Here is a 19,861-nt window from a genome sequence, read left to right on the forward strand (position 1 = left end):
AAAAGCCTACCTCTCCTATAGGATAACATTGGAATAGCTTATTACATTTAATAAGTGATAACTTTCAATTGGGAGCATGTAGATAGCTCAAGTTCGGTGTCTAAAGAATTGTAATTTAAAACCCTCTTTAATGAAGAATTCAGATTTTATTACACTATTCTAAAAATGTGCCTTTTAGAAAGTTGGCATTTTCTTACCCTCCGTATTTGGTGCCTGCAGCCTGTACCTCGGGTCACATGAGTAGGTGTAGCTGGTCTTTGTGTATTGCCTCAAGACAGTAAGACAAAGGGGAAATAAGTATGGGCAGGATGGGCCATCTCTGACTTGATAAGGGGAGAAGCTGTCACTGGCCACACTTGCACATCATAAAGGGTCTGGCTAAACACACTCACAAATGGTTTGTCACTAATCTTTTGTGCCCCCAAACAAGCTGGGGACAGGGATGGGAGGAAGGCGATGTTGAAACCTCAAGAACCTTCCGCTACTTCAAATTGCCCATCAGGTATAAATTGTGGAACCTCAGACCCAACTCTTCATTGCACACCTGGGCCTGTAGAAGACTCAGAAGAAGTACTGCTGTGCTCCTTTTCTGCAACAAGGACTGCAGTTCTGCTGTCCTGTTGTGTTACTCTTCTGCCCTCCTGCCTGACTGAAATGACTGGACCTGCAAACCCATTGACCGTGCCACTGAACGTGTCAAATTGCCTGATCATTCTAATAAATAACGGAAGTTTAACTTTTATTACTACATTTGAAAATATAAATAAGAGCAACTGCAATATTGCCATTTTAATTACTGCTACCTGGCCAATGACGGAAAGTGGGAGATTATGCCATTTCAATAAAAATGCCCGTGCTTTATTCAGAGTCGCAATATCATGTAAAGAAAAGAGTTCTGAGGAATCATGTGAGACATAACTACACAAATATCTTAAAGTGCAAGTAGTGTAGTTACGCTGTGGTATTTCTATGTATTTATATATTTTAAAACAAGGAAACCCAATAAAGTCAATCAGGGACCTTGGGAGTTAATTCTTTAAGACAACAGTGGTCCCTGAAGAGGGTAGAGATAAAGGGCAATGAATATAGACTCAGTCATTACTATATTGGGTTGACATGTCCAGCCGGACATAGGTCTAATATTTACTTTCTTTAGCAATAGGAAAGGTTTTCCACAGCAATACACAAAGTGGGACACAAGCCTGTGCCCTACTTAACACATGAACAACATTTGGGGGCAGGGACAAAACAGAAAACAAGGGGCTTTTAGGCAAAAGCTTAACGGTTTGTTGCACATGATGAATACACAATGTCAAAGTACAGCAAAAAACAATAGTCACCTTTACAAAATCAGTACACACAAGGTTTGGAATGTATAAGGTGTTTCAAAGTGTTGACGGCGTTTCGATCCAGCAAACCATTACGTGGATCATCGTCAGGACGTAGATAATGTGCCTAAAGATAAGAAGCCTCAATTGCCTACGGAAGAAAGGGAAGGAAAATACAGAGTTGCAGAAGTTAAGGCACGTAACATTGAGTTCAAGGGTTTAAAAGTGGAATATGACAACACTGCATGCACAACTGGACTAGAGTCTGTGTGCCTCAAGGCGAAGGTGCAAGAAGGATGTGCCAAAATTAAACATGGGAAGGCTAATAACGAAGCTACCAGGTTAATGTTGATATCGTACTGTCTGTATGTGTCTAGTGCAGGAGGTAATGGTACTTAGCAGCAAGAAGACACAATGGTCCAATATGCCAACTAGGATCTAGTGCGCATTCTGGGAGGGAACCAGAAGGAAAAATCGTGAGTTCCTATTCAAGGCCATGTCATTGTGTCTGGCTCAGGTAATTGTAATTGTAATTGTAATTTATATTTATATAGCGCATTATCACCAACGGTCACTAAGCGCTTGCTTTGGGAACCCGTCCTGGTTTTTCCCTGTGAGATAACCCGTACTGGGCACCCCCAAATTGAAAGCCAGGCATCCCGCCATGGGGGGGCATAGTGGAGATTAAACAAGCTATTGCCCGGAGTTGCAGAGTGTGAACCCGTGATTCGAGCAGGCACCGAAGCGAGAATTATCGAGTCCGTGGACATTTTGCGCTCAAGACCCTGCCGCGTCGGGAATTGAACCCTGGTCCCGGGTCTGACCTCTGCTTCATGGTCAGCCTCTTCTAACCATTGAGCCACAGGTAGAATAAGGCAGTCTATTTCTAAGATAAGCAGATATTAATATCTGCTTAATATTTGCTTAAAGAGTTGGGGGCACTAAGAAAATATAGGGGAATTTGGGTGGTTTTGGAATAATACGGTCTAGGAAAAGTTATTATGAATTACTTTTGATTATGGATATGGCTCAACAGGATTTAATAAATTTGAAATGTATTGATTTACTGCATGGAAACATTGTCCTTCTGCTTTTTTCCATTTGCCCGCTACTTGAAGAATAAAATAAAAGCTAAAAATAAAGAGAAGTACTGGACCTACTTCTTGAACCCAGGGCCACCAGAGTGACTCCAACGGCAAGTTGGTTGGCCTCATGATCTTCGCCTCAGGGACAGAACAGGGTCTAACAACCTTAAATCCAGCACTTGGATTCCTCCAGCTGTGAGTGCTGCCCTCCCAGGTGATCCCACCCTAGTCCCGGACCTTTGGAAGTGAGATTGCAGGTGCTCTGCAAGCCCAGTTGTGGTCCCAGCAGAACTGAAGCAGTGCAATGCAATGCCTTGCTAGCCTCTGTGTTGGAACCACTGCGTCAATGACCCCTGACACAGGACTCCGCATCACAGCCCTGCAGCTCATCAGAACCGCTGCTGTGTGACGCATCTCCATGCTTGGATGTTGCATCGCCCACTGGAGCTCATCACAACCACTGCTGCACAATGGATCTCCACGCAATCCCTCAAATCACCAGTGCAGCTTCCATGAACTGCCACTGCATGATGCATCTCCATGCCAGGACTCCACATTGCTACTTAACCAAGATTTAGGGGACTTTGTTCAGCGGGCCTAACTGGGTCCCTGTAGTCAGTCCACACTCCATTGCAGTCAGCCTGAACTCTGGACATTTCCCGATCTAGCGTGACTAAATAGCCACACTTGACACTGTGCTTTTTGGGGCTATTTTTACTTACATATTTAAATTTACATATTTTCGGATCTGCTGACTGGAATTTTGTTGCTCTGGTCTTAAATGATTTATTAGATTTTACTTTATTTTGCCAAATTAGTGTGGGATTTGACTGGCATTGTGTTTCCACTTTATTACAGTTTGAAGTGTACCCCGCCCAACTTCTCAGACAGGCATGTACGCCTGGCTCATCCCTGGCCACCCCTCTGCTAAGCTCTTTCCTGCATTCCTGCTCCGGGGGCAGGACACAGGAGACCCTCTGTTCAGCTCTGGCACAAGCTCATGATAAACTCACAGGTACTAGCGACTCACTATTGGAATCATGAGCACTCTTCATTATTACTACCTGTTCAGGCACACATCCTAAGTGATGTCTCATATTTCCATGCCGGTTGTGTGAGTTTTTTGCTAAACTTTGCCTTCCAAGCAGAATTTGGAGTGACAAAAACTCAGTGAACTCCACCGGTGGAGTCGAGTTTACCGCCAAACCCTAACATGGAGGCCGTTCAAGTCCACAAAGCCAACAGCCACTATACCATCACTCCCGATGCATGCATCATGTTGGCTTGGGGCTGAATATAATAGGCACTTGCTGAATTATGTAAGGGAAACAAGCGCCATCCTTGAAATAAATCCAAGTCAACCAGGGAAAAAATCATTGTGACATCATTTAATCATGTATGTACCATATAAATCCAGAGGTGAGCAGAACAAGCAGCCAACAGTGGCTACTCCATAAAGGGCACCAGGGTGTCGAACTACCACCTTTCTCTTTCAATAACTGCTGTAGCTTTTACATGAAAGTAAATGATCTCCATGATCATGTGTTTGCATGTAAAAGCTATAATGTCAGGTTGGCAGCAGTAGAGGGCTTCACTCCCCGCTTTGGGCATGTGTCAGGCGGGGGCTCAAACAGTCACAATACCTATCTGACAAGCTGCAAGTGTGTCAAGAAGTCCAGCATGTCAGATAATGGAGCCTCAGGGCCTGTCAAGCATATGTCCTCCTACCCTGTAGGAAGTCGGAATAGAGAAAAGGGATCTACCTCTAACTCTATCCCAGCTCCTGATAGGGTAGAAAATCATGGCACTGGCTCTGGTATGCTGCAGAAGAATGACTGAAGAGTGGGGAATTGTGAGCCATTCAATTTAAAAGTGTGCAAGAGATTGCTACAGGATAGTTGTCTTTTCCTCAGTCTTCAAAATTGTGTGTCTTTGTGTGTTTGTCAGTGTACTGGTGACTGTGTGCATAAGTATTTAGATGTGTGTCTGAGCCTGTGTGTTTTATGCGTGAGAGTGCTTTTAGAGTATGCTTGTGCAAAAGTCTGCAGCTTGATCTATGTATGTTTTTTGCCTGCTTTGAGTCAGAAGTCTTAGGGGCCCATTATGATGTCGGGCGGATTGCCTCCGCCAGGCTGGCGGTGGCCACCGCCGGCCTGGCGGAGGCAATCCGCCCGACACCAATGCCTGGATCCCCCCGCCATATTAGGATGGTGGGGGGACAGCGGCGGACGGAAAGACCGTCCGCCGCTTTACCGCCGTGGTCGCCTTGCGACCGCGGCGGTGATGGAATAATATGGTGGCGGTGTCCAATGGACACCGCCAGCCATATTACGATGGCTTAAATTAGGGGCCTTTCCACGGCAGCAATGCCGCCACAGAAAGGCAGTACAAAAGGGGGTGGTGATGGACGGAGCATCCGAACCAATCAAACACTCACACCCAGTCAAAAGATCTGGGTTTAATCCATCACCGTTCTTTAGCCCACTCTGCCACCCCAGTTCAGACATGGCTATATGCAAATCAGTCTGACCCTGTGTCTCATGGGAACAGTCTAGCCCGAACTGCCAAGCCATGCCTTCCCTGGACCGGAAACAAGCTTCCGGGGACCGGTTTCTGGCATTACAGCCGTCTTCAGCCCGGCTTGCATGAATCCAGTGGCAAAGTGAGCAAGGGACTCACATCTGAGCATACCCTGCCACACTTATGGCGACCAAAATCAGTACAAAAGGGGGTGGTGATGGACTGAGCATCCGAACCAATCAAACACTCACACCCAGTCAAAAGATCTGGGTTTAATCAATCACCGTTCTTTAGCCCACTCTGCAACCCCAGTTCAGACATGGCTATATGCAAATCAGTCTGACCCTGTGCCTCATGGGAACAGTCCAGCCCGAACTGCCAAGCCATGCCTTCCCTGGACCGGAAACAAGCTTCCGGGGACCGGTTTCTGACATTACAGCCGTCTTCAGCCCGGCTTGCTTGAATCCAGTGGCAAAGTGAGCAAGGGACTCACGTCTGAGCATACCCTGCCACACTTATGGTGGCCAAAAGCGGTACAAAAGGGGGTGGTGATGGACGGAGCATCCGAACCAATCAAACACTCACACCCAGTCAAAAGATCTGGGTTTAATCTATCACCGTTCTTTAGCCCATTCTGCCACCCCAGTTCAGACATGGCTATATGCAAATCAGTCTGACCCTGTGCCTCATGGGAACAGTCCACCCCGAACTGCCAAGCCATGCCTTCCCTGGACCGGAAACAAGCTTCCGGGGACTGGTTTCTGGCATTACAGCCGTCTTCAGCCCGGCTTGTTTGAATCTGAACTGGGGTGGCAGAGTGGGCTAAAGAACAGTGATGGATTCAACCCAGATCTTTTGACTGGGTGTGAGTGTTTGATTGATTCAGATGCTCCGTCCATCACCACCCCTTTTTGTACCGCCACAGAAAGGCAGGCGGTGATTGCTGTGGGCGCCCTCTGTGGGCCCCCAGAGTGACGGCCAAAGGGGGTGGCACACGGGGGGGTACCTGTGGTACCCCCCTGCATTTGCATAATCGCAGCAGCAGGCACCGCGCGGTGCCTGCCTCTTTGATTATGCAAATGCGTGCATTTGTTTTTAACATTGTGGCGGGCGGTGCAGTGAGCACCGCCCGCCACAATGTTAACTTGAGGAATGCGCCCGCCACTGCGGCAGGCGCATCCTAATGTCGGGACCCCTGCCCTTCAGGCGGGCGGTCCCGATCTCTGTTAGGATGGCGGGCGGACTTTGTCCGCCCGCCATCCTAATGGACCCCTTAGTTTCAGCACTGATATACGTAATGGAATTTAAATGCAGTTGCAAGTAATTTGTGGTTCCCAGTGCCATCCTACCAAGAATGTTTTAGAAAAAGGAGTAGCTAATGCATTTTGTCAGAAAAGGTAAAAGCTACATGGTATGCAAGGGTGACAGCAGGTCGTTTGTGGGAGATCCGTGAATTAATTTTTGAGGAAATAGATTAGACATGAAGGCATGGCTTTTAAAGCCAGCTCCAAGCAGTAGCCACACTTAAAAGAAACCTGATTGATTGAAGAATCATCCTCTTCATGAGGAACTCTCCATATTTCTCAATTTTCTAATTAACCTCATCCAGTTTCTTTTTGGCTTCTTCTAAAGCAGACCTTTTTATCAATATTATTTTATTACCAGCTCCTCAATTTCTTTTAACTATAATAATTTCTTGTGCTTTTTCGATAATGAAGTACATCAAGTCTCTGCTACATCTGCTTGCAACAAGAGTCCAGGTCTGGTTACATTTTTGATTTTCCACAGGAAGTCCTTCCTCATGCCACACTTGTAGGCCAATCAGGATATACCATATTTACAATGTTCTACAAGGAAATCTGCATAGTTCTCCCCAATTTTTTCCTAAGAATAATACATTTCTTCTCACCATAATTGGGAATTACCACCACTCTCTTGGCTACTTTGAAATTCCCATTTAATAATTTTGTTGAAATGATCTTCACTGAATTCAATAGTCTAATGTTGTCATACTACAGCAGACACTCCTTTCAAACCAGGAGGTACACTAAATCCATCAACAAAAAAATCGAGACTACTTTAGAGCCAAGGGGAAAGGGTGAAAAAGACAGACAAACAATAAAGATGATCCCACACACAACTGCGCAAAACCTTACTACACAATAACCAAATATACAAAAATGCATCATTTATTAAATATAAACATATATGAAACATTATGAACACATATCATGAGACAAGATTTATACACACATCTTAATGCACAACACCAAGACATACAACTAGACACTAAAACAATCCATCATTCTAAAATATCAATAAATATGTAGTTTGCTAACAGCTGCAACACACATGATCAGATATGTTTCTAATTCTTTCTAAAATTCCATTTAGCAAGAATAATGCTTGATTTGCCCATCAACATGTTTTGGGGCATAACATTTTTGAAACCACCTTCTTCAGTACAATTTTTTTGGGTTCTCATACATGCCATTGGTAAACCCTCGAGATGGAATATCTCCACTTCCTTCATACAAGCCCTTATTGGAGACCGCCCTAATGGTTGGCTTGAAGGAGAGATAGAGTCTTTCCAGAGGTAAGGCTGTATCCAAGTCCCACTCCCGTTCACACACCAAAGGGCCCGGCTGTTAATAGGGAGGACCGGACCGACAGCCCTCCGGCATAATCATAGGACTGATCTTACTTCTCTCTCCACATCTCTAGAACTGCCCAGATCTTATTGTCACTAGAGGTATCGCAAGCCATGCCCGATTGGCTAATCCTAATAATATTCTTTAGGCAGTCAGCAAAGGAAGGGGGTGCCTCAAGTTTCCAAGCTCTACAGATTTCCCTCCTTGCAACAATTACTACATACAGTGCAAACTTTGAGGCTGGAGCATTCAGACCGTAGTCCGGCAGAAAACCAAAAAAGATTAGCATTGCACTTACTTCGATCAGCATGCCCAATACATCCTCCAGGAAACCACATACCTCCATCCAAAAGTGGCCGATCTTCGGGCAGTCCATAAACATATGCAGATCGTCAACAGCAGGATATTTGCATCTGGGGCAGTTATAGGTTGTTGTAGAGATTTTTGACCATCCAATACACCCTAAAAGCGATGTAAAAGTGGTTTCTTCTAAGGTTAGCTGGTTTAACCACTGCCTGTAACATAGAGAAGGAATCACACCAGAGTTTCCGCAAATCAACCCCATTTTCGGAAAATACACTACCCCAACGCCTCACCAACTCTTCGTCCATGCAGTCCCCAGTTTATATAAATTCTCCATACCAGAATGACACCTCACGTTTCCATGGTCCTATTCTAGAAATAGAATCCACAACTGTACTTGAAACTTCATTACTCCATGACTGTGATGACCACCATGCAGACAGTTGATAGAACTTAAATCTTGTCAGTGTCCCACTGGTTATTCTGCACATTTTCTCCCAACTAATAAGCTGTGTGTCCTCCTGGAGATCTCCCCACACTCGGATACCTGCCGATCTAAATGGTTGTGACAGTTGGTCCTGGGTACCCTTGAGAGTCCCAGATTAGAGCCTGCGATGTGTAATATGGAACTCCCAATATATTCCAGGTATATCTCCAGTTTCTTAGTGCAGCTGATAGAACCTTTAGCCTAACCTTTTTGTAGTACTTGGGGTCCCCAAACTTGTAGAGAAAGAATTCCTTTCCCTGAGGAACATCGTACAACAAAGCCCGAAACAAACGACCCATAGAGGAATAATCGGCCCTGTTTGCTAGCATTCTAAAATTTTAAAAATGAAAAGCATGGCAATAGGCAAGCAAATCAGGCAGAGCTAATCCTCACAATTTCAGCCCTCTCCTAAGATTTTTCCATGCTACTCTCAGGGTCTTGGTCACCCAAATAAATGACCTGATTTTACCTTGAAGAGTGGCAAGATCTTTAACATTAAAAGAAAGTGGAATTGAATTAAACAAAAACATTATTTTGGGTAGAATTATCATTTTAACAAGGTTCACTCTCCTGTATATATTTAGCGGTAAATTCGCCCAGCGTGACAGTAGGCAACCCACCTCCTTAGAAACCTCCTCCCAGCTGATTCTTGGTATATCAATCAACCTCTGCGCTAAATAGATCCCCAAATATCGCATCTGACCTTTTACCCCTGGTACTGCAGTCCCGGAATTCCAGCTCATAATTTCCGTTTTTTAATTATATAGCCGGAGGCCTTAACGAATTCCCCAGCTAAAATAAACAGTCTGGGTATAGCTTTAGCATGGTCAGATGTATACATTATGAGATCATCTGCATAGTGGGCGAACTTAAGTTCCAGGTCAGTGTTCTTGAAAGGCAAAATAGAGAGATCTTCTCTAAGGGAACAAACAAAAGCCTTCTTCAGTACAATTGAAATGTTTATATTTCTTGCTTAAGATTCTTGATTAGAATTTCATCAAATTTTAGAAAATTTATCTGCCTGCAAGCAATATGACAAACACATATCATACAACATTCATTAAGTACATATAACAAACTTTTAATATACATAGTTTTTGCATGGAAACCAGCTGTTTAATCAACCTTCCTCTGTGAAGTAGGAGTGATAACAAAATTAGGAAAAGGTTGCGGCATGTAGCAATAGTTGGCACATATGCTATTTCTACAGTATGCAACACATAAAAGGATATACAAAAGAGTAATTCTAGTTGTCTATCCATAATCTCCACCAAAGCAGAGCTTTCTGTATCTTCTGAAATGATTTTTAAAAGTGGGAGATAAGTGAGTGTGTGACATACAATCCTAAATGTCTATTATGATTGCCACATGTGACCCATCCTAGGCCTTCTGTAAAGATGAGTCAAACTTCCTGTCAGCAGAATCCTATAAGAAATGGTCTTTAGCATTCAACATGTGGCCAACGAAGCTGGCCAGAAGACAGTCCACCGAAACAGATTTGGAAATAGGCTATTCCAGTCTTTTCAATATCCTCAACAGGATAAAAGGTTGATATAAATGTACCTATATCAACCATATCTGGATCTTTCAATTGGAAGAGCAAGAGAAAGGGCACTAATGGAAATATCTTAATATAGGTTCAGAAGATGTAACAGCCATCTCTTTGAAAAGAAACCACTTATTAATTTCAGTTGTCATCAGAATCTCATGTAATACTTCTTTATCAATATGTTTGTCTCCTTGGTCAATTATAAGGACGTTTGCCTTGAAATAAAATGAACGCATTTGGTATAGCGCACTGCTACTCAACCTAGAGTGTCCTGGCACATGGAGGCGGTAGGTGGAGGGTTAACATCTCACAATTACTCTGGCAGCCCCATTTTATACCACACATGCAGGTGCTGGACAAGGCAGTTGGGCAGGCCAAAATACACACTGTTGACATAGTCTAGTTTTGATGTCACCAGTGCTTGCACCACAATCTTCCTACCATCTGGTGATAGTAGTGGCAGGAATTTTTTCAACATGCAGAGTGTGCCAAAACAGGCGCCTGTTAAAGTTTGAATCTGAGAGCGCATGAAGAGAGCATTGTCGATGACAATGCTCAGGTTTCTGACTTTCTCCTTGGCTGAAGGCGGAGGTGACAAGTGCTTTGGCCACCAAGTGCTCCAATAATAGGTTTCAGGTTGACCAAAGAACACAAATTCTGTTTTATCCGGATACTGATTTATCTTGAGCCAATTAAATACCTTTGCGAGGCAGGATCTAATACTTGCACCATCAAAGTCAGTTCTTTTGTCACAAGTGAAAATCAGTTGGGTGTCATTCGCATATGACATTTTTTTTCACCTTCTTCTTCTACCAATGGTGCAAGAGGATACATATATATTGAATAGGGTGGGAATAAGGATAGAGCCCTGGGGGACACCCACGTTCACAGTGGACAAGGGAGATAAACAAAGGGGTAGCCAAATGTCCTTGAGATCTATTTTCCAAGAAGGAGGACATCCAGGCTTGAGCGGTCCCACCCAATTCAATGTTTAATAGTTTACCAAGAAGCCTCTTGTGTGGGACCGTATCAAAGGTCGCCGACACATCGAGTAGGATCAGAACTGCTTTTCCTCCCTGGTCTAACTCTCCCTTTATAAAATCTGCCACCTCCAACAGAGCAGATTCCGTGCTATAATTTGGCCTAAAGCCTGATTGTGAATCGTGTAATAGCTTCCGGTCTTCAATTTACTTTTGGAGGGCTCTGTTTACATGTTTCTCTAGAACTCTAGAGAAGGCAGGAAGCAAGGAGATAGGCCTGCAGTTACCTGGGTCGTTATGATCTGCATTTTTTTTTTTTTTTTAAATAGATGGGATTTTTGCCTACTTCCAAATGTGCTGCATTTTGCCAGAAGAGAGGGATAGGTTAAATATCTTATTAGCTTTAGGATTGATGGTAGGTGCTAATAAATGTAGTACTTTTGTGGGCAGGGGTCAGTTGGAGATCCTGACGTTATGCTTTGGAGAATAGAGACAGACTCCTCTAATTGTAGCTCGGGGATAGATAGCAGTGTAGGGAATTCATATGAGACAACCTTTCCATTCACCGTGTGATAGAAGGTCTGCTCCTCCTCAGAGATGTTATCAAATGATTATTGAATTATAGTGATCTTGTTATGAAAGAATTGCGCAGACTGCTTGGTCCATTCTGCCCTAAGTGGTCCTTCCTTCTTACCAGCATTAGGGGAAGTGAATGATTTCACTATATTGAACATTTCTTTTCCCTTATTTTGGGCTGATTCCATCTTATTCTGGGGGTAATTTTTCTTAGCCTCCCTCACTTGTATATAGTGAGCTTTTAAGATGTATTTGTAGATTGTCCTATCATCAGGCAGATAGTGTTTTCGCAATTTCCTTTCAAATCTTCTACAGTTCTTCTTGCTAGTTCTAAGGGGTTTATTGAACCAAGGCAATGGAGGAGCCAGCCTCCTAGACTTAGCAAAGCAAAGCCTCCCCTCCCTTAGAAGAAGAATCATACTGTAGATCCTTAACTGTCTTGTCTAGTAGGAGTAGGAACAGGTAACTGCACAGTAGTCACTTTTTTCAAATTATTCTGCAAATTCTATCCTCAAAATCCCTAAAATCCCTAGGTTGCCCTGCAAAATAGCTAGGAGGACAAGGGAGAGAGAGGCTACAGAAGAGAAATTCTCTTTATCATTCCTCTTTTTACTCTGCTTGCCCATAGTTTTGATTATTAGCTTTCTCAGGAATAACCCTCAATCTCAGATCTTCTGTCATTATAAATTTCGTGTTGCGCTGCTCAGAGCTATTCAGTTGCCTGTAGAATGGTACCAGGAACTACGAAGATGCTTGCGTGACCTAAAAAAATAAATAACAGAAGATTTCAATGACTCAGGAGACATGTCCGACTGCATTGCCGCGTTAGAGGGAAAGGCAGAAAAGCCACTGAGGATTTTAAGAACTCAGGCCTCTTTCTACCCCCGTCTTTTTCAGCACTTACGGACCACTTACCCGAGAGCTGCCAGTGAGCTGATGTGAGGCTGCAAAATCCTCGCTGCAGAAATACATCCCCCTCTCCAAATCGCTTCCGCTAAGGGAACCACCCACCCATCCAAAAAAGAAATAGACAGAAAATGGCACCAGCCACGCCAATTTTCATGACCCCCCCCATATTGACCTACTTGAAACCCCATGGCCCCATCTTCTTCTCGATCAATTTAATCCCCAACCTCTTACTCAAAGCGAAAAGAAACTTCAATTATAACATGATTAGGCATTACCCAGAAACACTTTTTGCAGACACTTACCACTCCTCCGCCAAATGACAGATAAAAATGGATCTAATTTTCCATACAAAAAGACCTGATAACTGGATGTAGCTTCCCATATCCAAAACTACGACCAATCCTCATAGCTGCAAACTGACGACCTCACTCACTAACTCCCCGACATGGAGCGGGAACTTTTCTGTGACCATCTACACGAATGGCACAGTCTTGGTTAAATCCAACAGTGGGAATTTAGAGGCCTTTGACTGCCTCTTTCCCTCGCTGCGAATCGCCCCCTTGACAACACCCCTACTGTTCCATTCCTACTCTGCTCCCCTGGCCTGTTTGCCTCACAAGGAGAGTCGATCAACCATTCCTGCTCCCTGTGCCAGAACAACCACCCCTCCACAATTCACCACCTGCACCTCTGCCCGCAGGATTCAGGAGCTCCAACTTCTTGTCGAGTGCTACCCACAACCTCCTCCACCCAATCACTCCAATCCAGGAGGGACCCTCTCCTGCATTCTCTGACCTCTAGAAACTGCACTCCATTCATGGGCAACAGGACGGTGCAACTGCATCACGACTCACTGCTCCCCAGTCCACGATCCCAAACTCAGACAGCACTTCCACCAGTAGACCTCACTACACTGAAATACCCACCCACCCCCAAGACGTCCCTGCCCAAGCCACCTCCACCTCCTCCTTGGCAAACATGGAGCACCGTCTCGCCCTTCTAGAAACCCAACTAGAAATGATAACTTGGGGCCTGAGCGAAATCTTATCCAACCTCAACATGACCCGAAAGCCAAAGCTAACTTCTCCCCAGACTCCCACTCCGACCATGTCCACACAACTAAGACCAGACATCATGCCATGTCCGAGTGAGTTCCCAACCACCCATGCGACCCTGTCACAGAGACCCATAATAACCGATCCTGAAAACCGAACACAGAGACCCAGAAGAACTAAAGTCGCTATGTCCGCAAAAGAAGCAGTGGAGCTATCTTTAACATATGACTCCCCCTCCACAGCCTCCCCTAAATCCAAGATTCAAGTGATCACCGGTTTCAGAAGGGAGCACCACCCATTGAATCCCCCAAGAACCCTGGCCCTCCTCACCACCTTACTCAGGGCCCCCCTCATAAAGAAACACAACAATGAGGGTTCTCTACCAACTGCATGCTCATAAACTGCAGATCAGCCTCCAAACATGCAACAGAATTAGCAGAAACCATCCTCTCCCATGACATAGACATCTCGTTCATCACTGAGACTTGGCTAAATGAGCTCTCCGTTCCAAACCTAGATATGTTGGTGCCACCAGGCTACACTATTATCAACAAAGACAGAAAATAGCAAAGGGGTGGAGGTATAGCAATCATACATTAGAACAACATTGCCATTGTGGAAATGGACACCTTCAATTACAGCACCATTGAATGTCTTACCGCCAACATCAAAACAAATGACAATAGAGCAATACTCTGCCATCTCCTATACCATCCCCCAGGCAACACCTCCTCATTCGGGGAACACTTTTCGGTGAATCAAACAACCTATTTTCTAGGAGACCTCAACTTACGGTGGAAAGATGTTAACAATTCACAATTCAAACCCTTAAAAATCTCCTTCAGGACAATAATCTTACCCAATTCTGCTCAGTAGAAACGCACAATAAAGGAGCAACCTTAGTTGGCATTATGGCTCAATGTGACGCAGTCACGATCGACCACATCCTCCCTGTGGACTGGTCTGATCATCATAACATCCTATTCCACATCAACCAAAATGTTCTATTCCAGCCCCCCTCACAAGACCCCCGAAATGGTCTAGAAATCTTACTCAGATTCCCATAGACGACCTAGAGGAAAGGATATGCTCGATCCTCCCCATCACCTCTGATCTCTTTACTACAACTGAACTCACCTCACTCTACAACTCGAACATGACGTCCATTCTCGATCAATTAGCTCCCTTGAAATTAAAAAACCCAGGAATATTCCATCGAGGTCATGGTTTAACACTGACATCAATTCCAAAAGGAGACAACTAAGAGCCACAGAGAGACTCTGGAGAAGCAACCTGTCTACTATCCTCCGGGAGCAACTCAAAGTAGCTCGCAGGAAGTATAAAAAACACATCAAGAACCAAAAAAACGAGTTTACCTGCACCGCGCTGGACAATGCAAAAAACAGGCCCGGGGAGCTCTTTAACATCATCGGGCAACAAACCTCCAAGCCCGCTACCTCCTTAGTGCAGGCTTCCAAAAGAGCTATGCGACAACTTCGCCAACTTCTTTGAGGACAAGACCAATAGGATTGAGCTGTCATTGAACATCAACATCACCCCCTCCCACAAGAGCATCTTTCCTGGGACCAATGACAAAGCATCCAAGCCCCGTATAAAACCCTGGAAATCTTTCAACCCAGTACAGGAAGCTGAGATAGTCAAATTGATCACCACATCCAATCCCACCTCCCACACTCTAGATCCTCTACCTCCACAACTGACCAAAAAGCTGAAACTCTCCCTTGCTCAGCTCTGGTGCAAGATCATTAACAGCTCTCTGAGAACCGGAGTCGTTCCAAACTGCCTCAAAGTCGGTCAAGTCACGCCACTGCTCAAAAAACGTGGCCTAGACACAAAAGATATGAACAATTTCAGACCAGTTTCTAACTTAGCGCTTCTATCCAAAACCCTGGAAAAATGTGTGCTCCTTCAACTGACTCAGCACTTGGATAGCATCAACCTCCTCGAATCTCACCAATCAGGTTTCAGAGAAGGTTGCAGCACTGAAACCATGATTCTCAATGTCATCGATGATATCCACAAATCACTTGATATGAACCAAAGCTGCCTTCTCATTCTCCTAGACCTATAAGCAGCATTCGACACAGTCGATCACAAAATGCTCATTAAGGTGCTTCACGAAAGGGCTGGTCTAGATAAGGTGGTCCTACACTGGTTCTTCTCCTTCCTGCATAATTGCACCCAAAGAATAAAAATAAAAACCTTTACGTCCGACCCACACCCTGTCAGCAGATGAGTACCCCAAGGTTCAGTGCTCTCCCTTCAACTTTTCAACATTTACATGGAACTCCTCACAACCCTTCTGAGAAAAGCCAACATCCCCTTCCATCTGTACACTGATGACACACAGATCTATCTAGAAACCACCTCCATTGAGGACATTCAACGACTCAATGACACGCTCCAACACTGGCTTTCAAGTAATCACCTAAAACTCAATCAGGACAAAACGGAAATACTCCTCATCTCTAACAAAGAAGAGAACCCCTAAATTACGGAATGGCTAAAAGCGATTGATGTGCTCAACAGCAACCTCACCCTGGCGGACTCTATAAAATCACTAGGTATCACTCTAGACCCAAACCTGGACATGACCAAACACATTAAGAACTCCGCCAAGAGCCCCTTCCTTAACCTGAAGCTACTGATCAAAATAAAACCTTTCATCACATCCAAGGACATCAAACAAGCCACCCAAGCATTGGTGTTGTCGAGATTACACTACGGAATAGCTACCCTCGTAGGTACATCAAAAGCACACCTTGTTCCCCTAAAAACGACTCTCGACGCAGCAGCCAGAATGGTCACAGGAGTGCAGGAATTTGACCACATCTCACTCGCACTCAGAAAACTAAAATGGCTCCCAGTTGAAATGCATGCTAGTTTCAGAACAGCCTGCCTCAATCACAAAGCCCTGCACACAGGCAAACCTGCATACTTGGCTGCCAAGCTCAAAAAAGCCGTCCAGACCAGGACCCTCAGAAGCTCAAACACATTTCTATGTGAAAGCTCGCAAACAAAAAACCGAGGCCCGTTCAATCACGAGTAACGTGCCCAAAATCTGGAACTCTATTCCCCGACACATCAGAACTATCACATCCTTTTCAAAAGTCAAAGGTTAGCTCAGAAACCTGCTCCTAGATTACTCCCTAGCAAAGGGACAGGAGCTGCAGAAACGCAAAGATTTTACTCCCTGATAGAGTCCAAGTTTCCAATGCTCCTTGGTTACGCAACCCTCTGAAACTCTCCGTCCATGTTCTTTACCATTATTGTACTTTTTGATCTTTTGCAGAACCATTGTTGTAAAGCGCTCCGGTACCCTCGGGTCTGGCCAGCGCTAAATAAAACTTCAGAACAAATAAATGAATAAATAATGAAAGCCGGGCACAACATTGGGGAATTAAGCATGGAAGAGATCCTGTACATCCAGGTCCTCATCCTAATATAAGAGAGGAGAAAAAAGGAGCAAGAATGCAGTTAGATATCCCTTAATACCTACCTCGAGTAATACCTTGTGTCCATATCACTAGATGTCCCACCATAGCATGGTCACGCAACATAGCCCCCTTGCTTCCGGCAGTACGTGAGGAGATGACGGTATGGTCCCACCTTCCCTTATCCTTATACGGCCGGTCCGCTATATTCAAAATTGTGTCCCTGCCGCGCTTGCTTTATAAGCTGCAGAATTTCCCGTATCCAATCCTTCCGTTGTGGTTTCTTCAAATCAATGCGCTCCTAAATAGATTCCTCTGGGGGAAGGGGCAGTCCAGGTGGCTCTAGCGACCTGTATCCAACCCACTTATTGCGGTGGCATTGCAGCAGAAAACATACGGGCGTATTATTGGGCGTCTCAGCTCTTAGTCATTAATGAATGGTGGTACAACCCTCAGACTGATCCGGCCTATGCAGTGGAGCGGCTCTTCCTGGCGGAATACCCACTATTGAATCACTTATACAGTAACTCATCCTTGGAGGCTCTTCCCCCGGCCTGCCATACAGTAATCCAGATCTGGAGACGTGTATCCCGGTCCAGGGGCTGGTGGGGTATGCTGAAAGGCACGACTCCCCTTTGGCGGGGCACACACCTCCAGCCCGTCTCCACTCTAACTGGGTTTCATAGATGGGATACTATAGGAATATCTACCTTAGGTGATGTGATATGCGGTCCCACACTTAAATCCTTTCAGAGGCTGTAGAAGGAGTTTGACCTACACAAGACCCAGTTCTACAAGTATCTTCAGCTCCGCCATGCCCTGTCCCCCCTGATAAAGCACCTTACGTCCTTACCTGAATTCCACCCACTAGAGGGCAGACTGTTGATGGGAGGACAAAAAATCTGCCAACTATGTCAGACCCTGACAACTCACTCCAAGACACACATACACTGGACTAGGGTAGCATGGGAGGCGGATTTACCGGCCCTCACTGGCGATGACTGGACTGAGGCTCTTGCCAGCCCCAGGTATGCCACCGTCTCCTCCAGGTACAGGCTGTATCAGTTTAAGTATCTTCACAGAGTATATTACACCCGACTTTGCCTTTGGAAGATGGGGGCTATTCAGTCCCCTACCTGCTTCCGTTGTAATTCTGACGATGGTTACTCCCTTCACACGGTCTGGAGCTGCACTGCACTACAACACTTTTGGTCCGGGGTGTTGTCTTGATTGGGGCTGGTGTAATGCTGGGACCTTCCAGAGGATCCTCGACTAATACTTCTTCATGGCACGGAAGACATCGGGGGAAACAGATATAAGAGGCACCTTCTATTGCTAGGTCTCATCTTAGCTAAGCGCGACATTGCGCAGCATTGGAAGTCTTCCTCTCCCCCCGGGGTGGCGACTTGGAAAAACAGCCCTAGATAAATGTATGTCGACTAAAGTGGAGGTGTTTCAGGCACGGGGTTGCCCGCAGAAACATGGGAAGATTTGGACCAAGTGGGCTAAATACTGGGGTATTGACTTATCCATCCTTTCACAGTCAGCGAATCCAGACCCTATTGAAAGGCTAATCATCAATGACTCCCCAATCTAATGTACTCATTGGCTGTGGAAAGTGGACATAGTTTTGTGATTGTGTATGTGTTTATTGTTCCATGTGGGAAGTGTGGTGCAGGGTTGGGGGGAGGGAGAGGGTTGGGATGTTGGATCGAATGTTTTGCAGATCCTCTGGTGAGGTCTTCTTCAGTACCTTTTGTATCTACATCTCGTCATATGTCTATATACCGATTACTGGGGTTGACCCACTGGGTGTTATAAACTCAATAAAATTTGTTGTTAAAAAACAAAAATACCACCCACGAGTGTGGGCAGGGCTTAGCTACAACACACTTCTATGTCTCTATGTCTCTATGAAGAGGCAGGGATACAGCAAAAGTAACAAATAGAAGATGAAGAATGTTGATTTTCTAATACATCACACCCAAGTGGGTTTTGTCCCAGGACATTCCTCTCAAAATCATTTACCTACATTAGCCCATACATTGTGGTGTACTAAACATTAGCCTTTTCACTTGACGCTGAAAAATGCAACAATTTTGCTTAGGGAACCAATGTATAACCAAAGTCCGCTTGCTGTATGACAGTCCTTCTGCCCAAGTGAACTGCGGGGGTATTTTGTCTGATACATTTCAGATTCGGAGAGGTACACGCCAGGGATGCCCTCTATCCTCTTGTCTTTTCCTTTTGGCAATGGAGCCATTAGCTGCCGCAATTTGCCAACTGCTGAAATCACTGGTGTTCCCCTCCCAATTGGACACTCTAAACGTTACCTATATGCGGATGATATACTATTCACCCTTACAAATCTTTCTTGCTCTCTTCTGTCCCTTTTTAATATCATTGATGACTTCTCTTCCTTTTCAGGCTATAAAATTAACTGGGATAAGAGTGATTCTTTACCTATTTCTGATGGAACTGCAAAAGCATCTATATACAGCTTTCCTTTTCATTAGCAAACCTCACGCCTTAAATACCTAGGAGTTTTAGTTAATAAAGGCTTGGAGAATATGGTCACTGACAACCTAGCCCCTATGCTTTCTCAAATGCAATGATTATTTTGATATGTGGAACATTTTAGGATTACCTTGTCGGGGTAGAGTCCAAGCCATCAAAATGGTCACTCTCTCGCGTTTCATTTATATTTTAGGCATGCTTATCCTTCAAATCCCTTTTATCCACGCTTCAATCAATTGATTCTAAAATTAAGTTCTTTGTATGGGGCTCTGCTAGACCTCGCCTTGCAATGGCAAAATTAAAAGCCCATCAACTGTATGGAGGAATGGTTCTTCCATCTATTAGCTTCCGCAATTTGCCAATCAGCTGAATTCACTGGTGTTCCCCTCCCAATTGGACACTCTAAACTTTACCTATATGCGGATAATATACTACTCACCCTTACA

Source organism: Lissotriton helveticus, chromosome 8 (assembly GCF_964261635.1).
Source record: "Lissotriton helveticus chromosome 8, aLisHel1.1, whole genome shotgun sequence".
NCBI classification, from domain to species: domain Eukaryota; kingdom Metazoa; phylum Chordata; class Amphibia; order Caudata; family Salamandridae; genus Lissotriton; species Lissotriton helveticus.